Source organism: Xyrauchen texanus, chromosome 39 (genome assembly GCF_025860055.1).
Source record: "Xyrauchen texanus isolate HMW12.3.18 chromosome 39, RBS_HiC_50CHRs, whole genome shotgun sequence".
NCBI lineage: Eukaryota > Metazoa > Chordata > Actinopteri > Cypriniformes > Catostomidae > Xyrauchen > Xyrauchen texanus.
Genome location: NC_068314.1, coordinates 28,644,236 through 28,656,703, shown reverse-complemented (window position 1 = coordinate 28,656,703; position 12,468 = coordinate 28,644,236). Strand labels below are relative to the sequence as shown.

Below are 12,468 nucleotides of genomic sequence, written 5' to 3'. Positions count from 1 at the left end.
GGATGTGTTGGTTCATTCCAAACTTCCTCAGCCGTCTCAGGAAGAAGAGGTGCTGGTGAGCCTTCTTCACAATGGCCTCAGTGTGGACGGACCATGTGAGTTCCTCAGTGATGTGGACAAAGAGGACCTTGAAGCTGCTGACTCTCTCCACCGGTGCTCCATTAATGGTGATGGGGCTGTGTTCTCTATCTTTCCTCCTGAAATCCACTACAAGCTCCTTGGTCTTACTGACGTTGAGGGAGAGGTTGTGCTCCTGACACCAGTTTGTCAGAGTGTGCACCACCTCTCTGTAGGCTGTTTCATCATTGTCAGTGATCAGACTTACCACCGTCGTAGTGTCAGCAAACTTAATGATGGCATTGGAGCTATGTGTTGCCACACAGTCATGTGTGTACAGGGAATACAGGAGTGGGCTGAGAACACAGCTCTACGGGGCTCCAGTGTTGAGGATATGTTGCTGCCCATTCTAACCACCTGACGTCTGCCTAAAAGGAAGTCCAGGATCCAGCTGCACAGCTCGTCTGTTTAAGCCCAGAGCTTCACATCAGGCTTGGACGGCACTATGGCTTTGAATGCTGAGCTGTAGTCTACAAACAGCATTCTTACAAACGTGTTCCTTTTTACAGGTGGGAGAGAGCAGTGTGTATTGTAGATGCAATGGCATCATCAGTGGATCGGTTGTTGCGGTAGGCAAACTGCAAGGGGTCCAGTGAGGTGGGCAGCACAGAGCAAATGTAATCTCTAATTAGCCTCTCAAAGCATTTGCTGATGATGGGAGTCAGAGCAACAGGATGCCAGTCATTTAAACAAGTGATTTTTGATTGCTTTGGTACAGGCACAATGGTGGACGTTTTGAAGCATGTGGGAACTACAGACAAGGAGAGGGACAGGTTGAAAATGTCCCTTTGTAGTCCGTGATGATGTTAATTCCCTGCCACATACTCCTAAAGTCGGTGGTGTTGAACTGTCCTTCAATTTTGTGCCTGTACTAGCGTTTGGCTGCTCTGGGCATGACTCGCTTGTTTATGCTCCTCTGCGTTTCCGGAATTAAAAGCAGAGGTCCACGCATTAAGTGCCGCGTGAACATCGCTGTTAACCCATGGTTTCTGGTTGAGGTAGATCTGTATTTTTTTGTTCGGATCAACGTCATCTACGCACTTCCTGATGAAACACATTACGCTATCAGCATAAACCTTGATGTCGTCATCAGAGGCAGACCGGAACATCTCCCAGTTCGCGTCATCAAAGCAGTCTTGTAGCATAGATTGGTCCGACCAGCACTGGATCGTTCTGAGGGTGGGTGCTTCCCGTTTCAGTTTCTGCCTGTAAGCGAGCAGAAGCAGAAGGGAAGAATGGTCTGATTTGCAAAATGGTGGGCGGGGGAGGGATTTGTAGACATCCTGGAAAGGAGAATAGCAATGGTCCAAAACCCGGTCCCCTCGTGTTTTGAAACTGATATGCTGCTGGTATTTTGGTACGATTGTTATAAAATTGGCTTTGTTAAAGTCCCCGGTCACAATGAACGTGGCCTCAGGGTGCGCGGTTTCCTGCTCACTTATACTCCCATACAGTTCCTTGAGTGCCCGGACTGTGTCGGCTTGTGGGGGATGTACACAGATGTGATAATGACCGCTGTGAATTCCCTAGGTAGCCAGAATGGTCGACACAGAAGCATGAGAAATTCCAGATCAGGAGAGCAGAAAGACTTGATAAAATGTCATTTGCCACCAGCTCTGCTTTTACCTGAGAGGTCTTTCGCTCTCTGTCTGCTTGGTGCACGGAGTCTGGAGTCTCCACAGACATCCAAGTTTCTGTTAGGCAGATAATGCAGCAGTCGCTCGTCTCTCATTGGAAAGAGATCTGCGCTCTCAGCTCGCAGAGCTTGTTGTCCAGAGATTGAACGTTTGCAAGTAGAATACTGGGTAGCGGGGGGTTCGACTTGCACAACGTCTTTCTCTGATGAGAACGCCGGCTTTTTTCCTTTTCCTTCTGAACTTCCGCAGCCGGGCTGCACATACAAAGGGCTCGGGTTGGCATTGAGGAATTTGAAGTCCGCTTTTTGGTGTGTAATTGTCCAAAAGCATTTGTCTGTCGAATACAATAAGGCAGACAACATCCAAGACAAAAACAAAAACGTGTAAACAAAACATAAACTGCAATGTTGTGTCAGAGTTTGCAATGCAGCAGCCATACTCTGCGCCATCTTGAGTCCAAAACAGTGACCGAGAAACTAAAACCATTCACAATCTGATATAATATCCCATTTGATGACCAAACATATTAATTAGTCATTTTTTTACATGGGAATTTATCCAGTAGTTTAACATGTAGAAATGAGCACATAATAGGTAATACTTATGACTTGGTGCATCACAGTAGCATTGGAATGCCAGATCAAATGTAAGCAATTATTATGTGAATCAAGTCATGAAATGTCATTACTTCATTATCAACTAACAGACTAATACCATTAATAAATTATTTACTGTAAGTGTGATTAAGAATCCTATGTATGGAATGAAATACATACCTTTATTGTTTAGCAGTGGTGATGATCCACCATCTCATACACTGCAACAGTCAACAGTCAAGTAACTGAAGCTGGCTATGTAAAGATTTTCTCAATACACAAGATAATATACAGGTGAAACTCGAAAAATTAGAATATCGTGCAAAAGTTCATTCTAATTTTCTGAGATTCTGAATTTGGGGTTTTCATAAGCTGTAAGCCATAATCATCAAAATTATATCAAATAAAGGCTTGAAATATCTTACTTTGCTTGTAATGAGTCTATATAATATATTAGTTTCACCTTTTAAGTTGAATTACTGAAATTAATGAACTTTTGCACGATATTCAAATTTTTCGAGTTTCACCTGTAATATAAGCCATGATAATATAAGCCAAACATGACACAAAACACATCCTTTATTTAAATCCTAACACAATTCTCAAGAGGATTACTTCTCATTTTTTTTCAAGTCACAGCATGAAAACTATGGAAAACAACAGCATTAAAACAGCCTATTTTAAAACCAAAAACCCATTAACAGATGAAAACTATAATTTGATGATTAAATTAAGCTGTGCCCTATTACGGTCACAAATCATTGATGAAACACTCACATTTGACAAGTTAATTTAGATGATTTAACCACTTAGGTGTTTCTATCCATTCCTCAGGTGCATCAGTATCAGGTGTATTAATGACTCTCCTAACAAATACAGTATCTATGTGTGTATCAAATGCTCAACAATGGCAGCTTTACAAAGAATCCTACAGATTGAGCACAGATGGTGACACAGAAGTCAGGTAGTGAATATAAATGCCTACATAAGGACAAATTTCTCCCCACTTGACCCTTTATCTGATGATGACTTCATAAGAAAATTCTGGATTCCAAGGACCAAGACCTTTGAATTGCAGTAGGTTGTGAAACCACACCTTCAGAGGGCCACAAGAATAAATTATGCCTTAAGTCCAGCAGTGCAGTTTTTAGCTGCACTGCATTATTCTGCTGTGGGAAGTTTTATGGGGATGGTTGGTGATGGCCTGTGGCTCAGCAAGTCTTAGGTCAACAAGGCTGTGAAAGCAGTAACACCTTTGCTGTTACAGCTTATGAACACCATGCTGACTTTCCCCAAAGCTCCTAAAAGAATCCAGTCACAACATTGCAGTCACAGAATTTTTTTTCAACTTCCAGAGGAGGAAGAGAGGGTTATGCTATTGCTATTGCTATTGATGATGATGATACCGATAGTGGTGATCTACTGAACTCACATCAAGACAGAATGCGTCATGCAGGAGCAGAAGACCGAGAACATTTAATTCAGAAAATATTTGGTACTTCTTTCATTTTTAAATACAGTTTGGTTACTGTATTTTCTATTATTTAGATAATGGGGCAGCTGTGGCTCAGGTGGTAGAGCAGGTCGGCCGCTAAGTTGGTGTTGGTGGTTCGATTCCCGGCCCACATAACTCCACATGCCAAAGTGTCCTTGGGCAAGACACTGAACCCTAAGTTGCTCCCAATGGCAAGTTAGTGCCTTGCATGGCATCTCTACCGCCATTGGTCTATGAATGTGTGTAAAGTGCTTTGGTAAAAAAGCTATATAAGTGCAGACCATTATTTCTTCTGACTGACTTAACTTGTGTTAATAAACATTTTGTGAGATTTCCTACCTCGGCCTATATTTTTTTCCCCTGCAAACATTAATTGAAAGACTACTGCAAACAAGAGGTATACCTTTGTTTTACATATATAGCCATATGTGAAATTTCTCTTTGGAAAATGTTGTAACAAAGATATTCGCTTGTAAATAATAAAATAACACCTTTTCTATGCGAAAATTAAGTCAATCCTGTGTTACAAACGTCATAAATAATGCCTTTTGAGGGCACTTTGAAGGGAAAACAAATGTGACAGTCACACTAGGAGATCGTTTCAAACTGAATTTCCAATAATAACAACTTTGAGCACCAAAACTTCAAGACTTACAAAGCTCTAAAAGTGGATGGTAAAGTATTTGAAAGGAATAGGGCATAGGGGTGATAACTCTGAATAGAACACACTCCAGCTGTGGTGAAATCAATGAAGTTGACAATAAAAACTAACAAGAAACCTTGCTTCTAACCACAGGTGGAGAGCTGTAGTTCCAACTACACAACTTTGCGACGATGTTTGAGAATGTTCATTGGAACTAAGGTTTCAGGAAATGCCAAACCGTTGAACTATGTTAGTAATGTTGAAACTTGCGACCATAGTTGGCGAACAATGCTTTTGGGAAACGCACAATATAAACGGTTTAGAACGTTCGCTTTAATGTGTCGAGGTGTAGACAGCCTCAAGCCATTGCGGCGCATCTGGGACTGTGGGGTAATATTACAGGGTGTAATAGTGTGTGCGCGTGGTGGTGGGGGGTGGATGGGGTGGTGGTTGTGAAGGATTGACAGAGTACCCAGTTTATGCACTACACGCCACTGGTCTTTATACTGCTGTGGCACTGAAGCATGCATCAGCTCCTTCTGTTCTCCCATTGCAGTGGATCACTGAGCATTAGCAACTGGAACCCAGCAGTTATTAAAGGCAGAGCTTCAATTCCTCATCACAATCAAATTCGTACAGCAGGCAAGGGAGATTTACTGCACCAGCATCATAGTTTAAGCTCAGCCGTCCATATTATTTGGCTAAAGTAATAAGGAATTTCAAGAACCTGCATTTAATTATCTCAGCAATTATGCTACGTTTGCAAATCCTTTCAGAATTACATCTCTGGGTTAACATTCTAGTTCTTTAGAGTTGTTGTACAGCTGGCCAAGTACATCAACTAAATAATATAACTAATAAACTAAAGGCAATACAAGCAAATTGTGATGTATGGTGTGTACATTAACTGTATAATAAACGTGTGTGGATGCTGGAGGCAAAAAAAAAATGGTGGAAATTTTACTTGACTTGTGAACAGGGCACATACATTTCCCAGTAAAGAACATAGGAATACAAATATAGTATGTGAGCAATGGTCATAAAGACTTTCTGGCATTAAAGGCATTATGTTACATATTATGTTGGTGTTAAGTGGGGAAAGGCCCACCTAAATTTTATAGTACTTTTCCCACAACATCAGGAATTAGTGGTATAGGTCATGTGGTTGATTGCTTGTAACAATTACATTAGCATATTTTAGCTTACTGGTACAAACAATAAAGGGTTAGTTTACCCAAAAATTAAAATTCAGTCATTGTTTACTCACCCCTGTGTTGTTATAACCCCATATTACTCTCTGTCATTTCTTAACACAGAGGGGGAAACTGTAAAAAATTTTGTGCTCAGTGATGTCATGCAATGGCAGTTTATGGTGACCACCTCTTCAAAATTTAAAAGGATACAAAAGTATAGTTCAGAAGTCTAATTATGTATTCCATGACACTTATAATTGTAATGAAAGTATATGATAAGGTTTGGTGAGAAACAAACTAAACTTGTATGTGTTATTTAGTGAAACTGTTGACTGACCGTTGATTTCCTGTGAGCATTTATGAGACTGCACAAGAGCATAAGATCATGCAGCCCTGCTGGCAAAAAGGGGCTTTCAAGTGAAATGTGTTGTTTATCTAAAAACAGGTCCATCACAGCGATAGTAACAACAGAACACAACATAGCTGCATACAAACCAGTGAAGAGAACTTACTAAACATGTCTGAAGAGTTTGTAGCTGAAAATACATGCATTTCTATGCCCAGTCTTATTTGTTTGACCGGAGTGCTCAATCAAACAGAGAGATAGAGGAAGCAGGAATGTTTGTCAACTCTTCTCCATTCTTAACCGGTGAGAATTTGTGACAGACCTCTGCCTGAAAAGTGAGACCTCAGCAAAAACATTCAGTAGTAGTAACATTATCGGCCAAAATCAAATAGTTTTTAACTGGCTCATGAGATGCAGGCTTCATTACACTGTTATGAAAATGTTTTTGGACCAGTGCCAATTCACAGGTTTACCTAGTGCGACGCCACAAATAGAAACCAAGCGATCGTCAGAATGCACCGTTGCTAATCATGGCTGGCTAGTACAAAAATTGTAACATAGAAAACACACATTTTATCGTGTGTGTCGTTTGCCGTCAGATTAGGACACGGTGTGACTGTGCCTGCCTGTAGCCTCCACCATGTTTCTGTTTCATTTTCGAGTACTCCGTTTAAAATAAATTAGGCTAGGCATAGAAATGCATCAATTCTTAAACTTCAAACTGCTCTGTTCTCTTGTTTATATGCAGCAGTGTTGTGTTCTGTTGTAACAATCGCTGTGGCAGAACTGTTTTTAAATAAAAGAGTTTTCACTTGAACGCCCCATGTCGCGAGGGGGCTGCGTGTATTGTTGCTCTCGAGTCAGTTGGTCAATATTTTCACTAAATAAGACATTCGATTTCATATTGTTTCTCACCAAACCTTATCATAAGCTTTCATAACAATCTCATGGAATGATTTATAAGACTTCTGAATTATACTTTTGCATCCTTTTAAATTTTGAAGAGGTGGTCACCATAAACTGTCATTACATAACATCACTGAGCACCGCATATTTTCACATTACCTCCCTTTGTGTTAAGAAAAAGAAAGAAAGTCATATGGGGTTACAACAACACAGGTGTGAGTAAACAATGACTGAATTTTCATTTGTGGTGAACAATCCCTTTAAAGATTGAACAATGCAATTTTGCGGGTGTTTATACAGCAACATCTGCCTGTTAATTGGCAAAAACACTCAAACAGCAGATTTTGAGTCACCCTAACTGTGTAACCATCTCCCTCTGTGTCTCTTGTTCAATCTCTTCCACTCCTTTCTATGGTGTTGCTTTATTTACTTTTGAGGTCTGGGAGCACACAGTGAGACATTTTTATAATCTTCAAGCAGTCAGGTATGAGGTCTAGTATTACAGGCAGAGCAGCCTTGTGGCTTTACAGGGACACTCTGAAATTATCTGAACCCTCAGGCTCCTGCTTTTCTATATTTTGTGGCAGAGTTGCTCTGACTAATGTTAACCCCGACTAATGCTCTTTTAGAAGTTGCTATCCAGAGAAAGAGTCAAAAGAGAAAAAGAGAGAAAGAGACTGACAAGAAACTTAAGAGATATTTTACACCCCCGTCTCGGTGGAATAGCTGAAATGAAGACTCTGGCAGGAGAGACATGCTTGAATTAGAACTTTCTCCAACTCTGAGATACAGAACTTCTCCTTTGAGTGAGACTCTCAGTGAAACCTCCCTTTACATCCATAACTGTAAATTATGCTTTTAATGGACTACAAGAAATTGCAGCATTTAAAAAAGTTATTTCTTGTGCACCAATGAAATAACATAACTTTTAATATAGAGATAATTTTTTTCAAAAAGTGTAAAAATGGCATCTTTACCATTTAAAATGTGCCTGGAGAAAAATACATTGGTGAAACGTGAAAAATAAATGTCAGGCAATCTCAGAGGCAGACCTAGAGGAGCAGTGCAATGGCCACTTGTGCTGGGAGTTAATTACTAGTTATTACACTGACTAATTAAAACCATCACTCTTTACAATCCACTGAGGGCCATATCATGCCAACACAGCGAGAGGATGGGAAAAACAGGCGGGAGAGGTAAAAGACTGAAGAACTGATGAAATGAAAGGGGGAAAAAATAAGATGATTTTATGTAGCTGTAGGCTAATATTATCAGGGCCTGCTGAAGCTTTGCAGGCATTTGGAACAATGTGCTGGCCACAGGGCACAGAGAGGGAATTGGAGGGATACATAATCAAATACACTGCAGGCAGAGTTCCTCAAATTCACGGTTGCAACTGGTGCACTTTGAGATCACTTGAAGCACAAAAAAGGTGTTTACTGCAAAAATACAGGGCCAAAACAACTGTCGCCAAGGACAGATTCCACATGAGTTGTATCATGTCTACATAATGATTGAGATTTATCTCTCTATAATCTTTTAAGCAACATGTGAAATGCAACACACCACATGCTGGTCTCTCGGGATTCAACAAGCTGCTATACAGCAGGTTATGTAAGGTTAGTTTTGTAAGAACTATTTGTAAGTGTCAGAATTTGTTAGTCTGTGTGACCATCAGTAGACTTGTATATATCTCTCTGCATTCTTTTCTTATTTCTTTTCAACTATCCATAAATGTGTACAATTCATGTCGTATTCCATCAATATGTTTTATTTTAACCGTGCCCTCTACAATATGGTGTTTCACTCCCAGAGAAAAAAACTCAATGACTGTTGCATATTTATTCAAATTCATCTGTACTTTTCTGAATGCACTGTAATGAGACAGGAAACAGGTGGTGCCACTTAAAGGAGCATCTCAGATGGATTAGACTGCCTCATTTAAAGCCCACATTCGCCCTCCCCTGTTACACTTTTGAGAGCTCATCATGACTTTGACACAATTGTTTTTTTCATACTGACCCCTTTGGGATGTAATTAGGGGAGCAAAAAGAAAATAATTAAGCATATGTGGCTGATCCTCTGAAGAGACATGCTGATAACTATGGTAATGTCTTCACCAAGCTTGGCTCTGAAACAATATAGTCTAGTCAGGGCTTGTAAACTACCAAGAGTAAATACACACGCTTAGGGGGAAAAGCTTCAAAGTTGGAATTTACCCAAATTCACAGATTATTTAGCAAGAATAATAGAGGAGGGGGAAAAAATGTAAGCCCATTAAAAAAAGAAAATGTCTGCTATTTAACAGGATTTAGGGAGGATTTAACAGCACTATATCTTGCGTTTGAAAGTTTCTGTGAGAAGATAGAACAGAGAGCTTTTTGTGGAGAGGGTGGGGGGTCTGGATCTCTGTTTGAGGGTTTGGCATCTTCACGCATGACGCGTTACGGCTCCTGGTTCTCTTTAACATAAACACATTCACTTTTGCGCAGTCACGCACCTTTGTTGGCTCCAAAGAAGCAACAGGAAGTTTCAAACCCACTGGTGAGTAGCCAACAGCTGCCTCATAGGTCAGCATTGATTTGCACTCTCACTCTTGTTCTTTTATTTGAACGCTCTCAATCAAAATGTGCAAAACCTAGAAAGCTAAAGAAAAGCAAATGCTCTCAAGCAACCCTTGCTACTTTGCCATTTTACTGTCAAGATCTATGATTGTAGTGAAAGCTGTAGGGATTCCCACCACGTGAATCTCGACAGCAACCTAAAATCACCAGGCCAAGCATCAAAGACAGACCAACAATGTCCCAACATGATGAAACCTCCTAAATATTTCCCACACAAAGACAAATGAGTGATATCAGCCCCTAACATGTCAGCAGAAGCCAAAATATATACCTTGAAAGACTAGCTGAACATTTGCAAAAGTGAGAAAATCAAGTCATTTGAACAGGAGTGCTTAGGTGTATCTGAAGATATGTCATGAGTAGACCATCAGTTACTGCGGTCACTTGGCCATGAAACGTACATTAGAGAGTTTTATTGGACTGTGTCAGAATGGAAATTTACCAAGGTAAAATCTATCCATTTTATCTTTGTTAACTGAAATTTTCTGGAAAGATGTTTCTTCAATGTTTCGCAGGGTAAAAATCCGAAACACTTTAAATAAGAAAAACCCATTGAATAGACCAAGTTCATCCCTCACAGCCTCATTGTCATGGTCATAAAAAAATTAAAGATGACGCTATTGTAAATAATGGCCATGAACAAAAGGAAGATCAGAAACAAGAAAGAGAGGGATGTTGTCACACATAAATTAAAGGGATAGTCCACCCAAGGACCAAGATGAAAATTCTCTCATCATTTACTCACGCTTATGCCATCCCAGATGTGCATGACTTTGTTTCTTCAGCAGAACACAAACAATTATTTTTAGAAGAATATCTCAGCTCTGTTGGTACTTACAATGAAAGTGAATGGTGATCATACATTTATAATGTATGAAGTCGTGGGGGATTCAGAGGGCAGAGCCGTGGAAGACTCGATGAAGGGAGGCGGAGCAGTGGAAGGCTCGACGGAGGCAGGCGGAGCAAAGGAAGGAGGATCCACGGGAGGCTCGAGGGGCGGAGCCATGGAAGGCGGAGCCGCAGGAGGCTCGAGAGGCAGAGCCATGGGAGCGTTGTTACGGGGATGGTCGAGGTTACAGACCTTGGCTCGCTGTGGCTCGTTAACCGTGGCAGGCATGGGCGCTGTTTGCGGCTTGGGTTTTCCGCCATTAATAGCAGTGTACAGGAGCAATGTCACCTCCATAGTCGCTACTGCTGACTGAGACAGGGGATCGACCACTGGAGCTTGGAGACGGTGAGCCCCCCGAAAATTTATTTAGGAGGAATGTATGGAGAGGAGTTACCATGGAGACAGGGGCCATGGAAGGCTTGGAGCAGATGTCCTCATTCTCCTTTCCCACAGTGAAGGGTGAGCCACAGAGTTCCAGAGCCACCTCAACGTAGTCAGCCAGCATCAAGTGAGGATCTGCCGGAGGCATCAGTTCCTTCAGTGCACCATTCAGACCTGCTCTGTAAATCACCAGGGAGTGGTCTGAAAAGTGCACTGAATTCGCCAATTGGAGAAACACACGGACATGATCCTCAACTGGAGGGTCCCCTTGCGAGAGAAGGAGAATCCTAACTGCAGGTGGTAGATCCATTTAGTTGGTCAATTCTTCTGTCACGTGTTGTATAGAGGAGGGGAGAGTGTAGGATCCACGTGCAGCAATCCTTTAATTCAAAATTACACGAAGGCAAGGATACACAGAAGATGATGACTTGGGTTACAAAACAGACAGCCTTTGAAGTTAACATAAACACATGTAGCATCCAACAATGAACAAGAACTGACCAGAATGGAACCGTACTAGAGGGTATATATATACAAAAGGTGCTGATGAGGGAATGGAGAACAGGTGGCTGTGATGAGGAACAGATGGCAGTGATGAGGGCAGAGCATTCTGGGAAACATAGTCCGGGGGAAACAGAAAAAAGTGGATGAATACTACTTCAAAATAAGAGTCCTTGGAAACAAGGTGACCGTTACAGACGGAAGGATGAACAAGTCAATTTATTTATTTTTTGTAATAAACATCAACATTTGGTAATCAAAAAATGCAGTCGATTAATCTTAACTTGTACTGAACTCAAAATATTCCTTTAATACCTATGTTGTGTTTAAATCATGATGATCTGTGGACACATTCAAAAATCTTAAAAAACAAAAATAGAGTACTCTGTCATCACTCTCAAATCATAAACCAATAAGTATAACCAGAGATATTGGCAGTTCGTCTGTATTTGTGTCAAAGTTTCAAATAACACACAAAAAAGCCTTAACCTTAAATCTTGCTGAACTCAAGAAAAACACTTCTGTTTCTGTGTTATTCATGCACTTTATGGAGAGCAGAACTGGAGTGAGGGAGTTAGTGTGGATGCCGGTTCATCTCCCACAGTGAGTCAGGCCAGAACACAGAACTATGGCAAAAAACTGAAGAGGCTAGTCAATGCAGGCAGTGTTTAGCCTCGGATGGGTGCCATATTCGCAATCAAGCGGCCTCATACAAGCTTGTGCTTTCATAAATCACTTTAGACCCTGAGTCCAGATCTGAGATCAGATTCCTGTTGGGGTAAACTAATCATAATAAAATTAAGCAGGACAGACTACAACAAGAAAAAATACAATAATTTAAAATGTAAATGTTTAATTGTAAATGTTGCATCTCAAATGCAAATATCAGGATGCCAACTCAAGCTAAAAGTCTAAATGCAACGAGGGGAGAATTCCTCACAGTCTAAATAAGTGTTCTTCATGTTGAGGCAAAACCTCAAATATTTAGGAACAATTCAGAGCTAAATGTAATTAGCGGTTATTGGGCGGATCGCACATATGCCTGGTGGCCTAATTTTGACTGTGGCTGGCTCACCATGGTGCATTGGTTGCAGCAATTACATAGGAATCAACACGCTTGCTGGTGTTTGCAGCATTGTG

General features: G+C 40.9%; 1 protein-coding gene across 3 annotated transcripts in view; it reads right to left on the bottom strand.

Moving 5' to 3' along the window:
- LOC127632720 (myoD family inhibitor-like) overlaps nucleotides 1-12,468 on the bottom strand; it is a 50,923-nt gene that overhangs the window by 33,522 nt on the left and 4,933 nt on the right. The window lies entirely within an intron of this gene.